The sequence below is a fragment of the Myotis davidii genome, unplaced genomic scaffold (assembly GCF_000327345.1).
Source record: "Myotis davidii unplaced genomic scaffold, ASM32734v1 scaffold41, whole genome shotgun sequence".
NCBI classification, from domain to species: domain Eukaryota; kingdom Metazoa; phylum Chordata; class Mammalia; order Chiroptera; family Vespertilionidae; genus Myotis; species Myotis davidii.
In genome coordinates this window covers 152,013-154,835 of record NW_006292344.1, presented here as the reverse complement: position 1 = coordinate 154,835, position 2,823 = coordinate 152,013, and the positions used below count along the sequence as shown (strand labels likewise).

The 2,823-nt window shown below is 52.8% G+C and overlaps 1 protein-coding gene across 2 annotated transcripts in view; it reads right to left on the bottom strand.

Moving 5' to 3' along the window:
* Positions 1–337, bottom strand: part of ST6GAL1 (ST6 beta-galactosamide alpha-2,6-sialyltranferase 1) — a 123,953-nt gene extending 123,616 nt beyond the window's left edge. For both annotated transcript variants that reach the window (XM_006765850.2, XM_006765848.2), the window contains exon 1: positions 52–337. The gene's annotated coding sequence lies outside the window, so the exon portion shown is untranslated. The remainder of the gene's footprint in view (positions 1–51) is intronic.
* Positions 338–2,823: the final 2,486 nt, after the last annotated feature.

The following is a 2,823-nucleotide window of genomic DNA, read 5'->3' as shown; positions in this document are numbered from 1 at the left end:
CCCGAGGGTGGCCCCCCGGGCTGCGCTGTGGCCCACGGCACCCCTACTCACCCTGCGTGCTGGCGGCGCGGAGGCTGCGGCTGCTCCGCCGGCGCACACCCCAGCCGGCCGGCAGCTGGCTCTTTGTTAGCGCTGGGCAGTGCCCCAGGCGTCTTCCCCGGCCGGCCCAACCCAGGACTCCCCTCCCCCAGGTGCTCAGGACTCTGTCCGGGGCGGGGGACAGAGAGCCCCAGGCTGGGAGCCCCACGCCGGAGTCCCCGAAGGGAGGGGGGTCTGCAGGGGGGGAGCGGGAGGCGGGGGATGAGGAGTGGAGGGGACTGGGAGGAAGCGAAGAGGAGCGTGGTGGAGAGGCGGGCTAGCGAACGGTCTCCGTTATGCAAATAATCAGGAAGACGGCGTTTCCCCGCCACAAGGAGCCCCAGATCGTCTGGCCCTCCGGAGGTCGCCAGAGAGCAAAGATTCGGGATTAGGGGTGCCTGGTTAGGTACCGCGTGATGCTGGGACCCTGCCTCCTCCAGAGGAGGGCAGGAGGGCAGACCTGAACTAGGGGGAGGGGCAACGCGGCGGGGCTAGGATCCCCAAATGCTGGCTCTACCCAGGTCCCCAGGGTTGAATCCAGCACTCTCCCTCTTTTCATCCTAGTAAACGGGACTATAATCCTGACTGGGCTACCGACTGACTGCGTGACCCTGCGCAAGTCACTAACTTCTCTACGCCTCGATTTCTTCTTATGTAGAATATGAAGCAACAAAATCTCTTTCACAGGGTTAGGCAAGAACATTCCAACCTCCAGCGTCTCACGTACTCGGTGCTCTCCAATGCGGCCGACAGAAAAGAAGGAGTGCGGGCGAAGCCCCGTGCACAGTGAGACTTCCACCCCGAGGTATCTGCAGGCCCTTGGGCCACCGGCCTCAGGTAAGGGGGTCGGTCCGGAAGGAAAGGAGCCGTTTCCTTGCCTTCACTGGGGCTGCTAGGGGAAGGCGAGAGGAAATTGCATGCTGAGCAAGCTCGGGCAGAAAGGGTGTGACCACCTGAGGCCATAATCATCTCCCAGATGCCTCTAGAGCGCCCCCTTGACTCTGAGCTTGGAGGGAAGGTGGTGTGGTAGGGGAGGAGGGACAGGAGAGTGGAAGGTAGTCTAGGTCCTCTGGACACACGAAGTGGGGTACACACTCAGCCGGTGCTTGAAGCTCAGGCCCAGAATTCCCTGTCCAAATCAAGGTGGCCACTCCCCACCACCAGTAGCATCCTCATCTCATCCAATGCCCTCTTCCAAACACTGCTTCCTCCTTCCCCAGATCCCGGACCCCTACAGTTGTCTCTGCTGCCCCTCCCAGCTGCGGTTAGAAACATTGCTCTGTACAAAGAGCTCCAGTTGGAGAGGGTGACAAGCAGACTGAATTCAAATCTCTGTGTGTTGGTGTGAGTTTCTTAGCCTCTCTGAACCTCCCTTTCCTAGTCTGTAACATGGAGATATTAATGGCAGTGCTGTTTCCAGGATTATGTGAAATCGTCTCTGAAGCGCTTAGCTGAGTATCTGGCATACAGAAGGTGCTCCTAACAGTAAAATGTAGGTGTGATTGAGTGGAAGCAAACAAACATAATACTATTTGGGGAGGTTTTAGACTTTATCCTGAAAAAAATTGGAAGCTATTAAAAGATTGTGTGTAGGGGCATGGCATCCATCTTTGTGTTTTACGCTAATTTCTCCAGCAAATGAATGGCAGAAGCAGAGACTGCAAGCCTGGGGTGCAGAGACCAACTTGAAAGGAGGAAGTCTTTCCAGAGGAGGAAGTCTTTCCGGACTTGCCCGCCTGGTCCCCCGGTATTGCAAAATTATCTTGTGTCTTTTTCATTTGTTGTGCGGCTCCTCTTTCAGATACCGAACCCTTCTCCACGCGGGTTGTGGAAGGAATCACTCAGCATCTGGCACCCGAACGTGGAGGGAGTGTTACTCAGCAGGATGACAATGGCAGAGGGAATGAAAAAGGGGACACCCAAATAATACCTACGATTTGCAGAGCAAAAGCACTCTGCTGATTATATTGTCTCTCCTCATCATTACATAGGTGGTAGCCTTAGCCTCACTGGATAGTTGAAGAAACTGAAGTCACCTCAGAAATGGAAGAGCTGGGATTCGAACCCTCTTTGACATTCGTTGAAAGCCTTCATCATTTTCTTCCATATCACTTTTGTGTCAAGAACCAGAAACAGAGAAGTTTTTGTAGAACGTTGTGGAGTCCTAACTCCATAGTTGTCTTTACCAGCACTCTAACCAAATATGGGGGAAACAAAGAACACTCTTATTGTGGATTCTTGACTTGCAGATTTGAAATGAACACAGATGACATGATAAGTCCAAGAAGTTTCTGGGACTCTGAGGCAGAAGAGCAGGCTGGTAGGAGTACTCCCAGTAAGCTTCTGGGATGGGAGCAGCTATGGGCTACCCCATTTAGGGGCTGCTCCCTCAAGCTTGCTGTCTGGTCAGTTGGGGCTTTTTGACCTATACGTGAGAGGCAGGAGGCTGAACCATTCACTGGGGGACAGTTCTGTCCTCCCTAGCTTATTTATGAGGCTTCCATACCTGTTGTCTCTAGGGCTCCTACCTTGACAAGTCTTTTTTCCCTTTAAGAAGTACAGATACCTATTTTCCCTCTGGACACTATCTCAGCCCATCACAATCTCAGTCTTTGCTCATAAATAGTATTTTTGGTAATGCGTTTCTCCATCACCATTTTAGGCACTGTACTGGCTAACACAAATAATGCCCTACTCTATATATAATGTAAATGTTCAACAACCTACTCAAAACAATATTTTCAT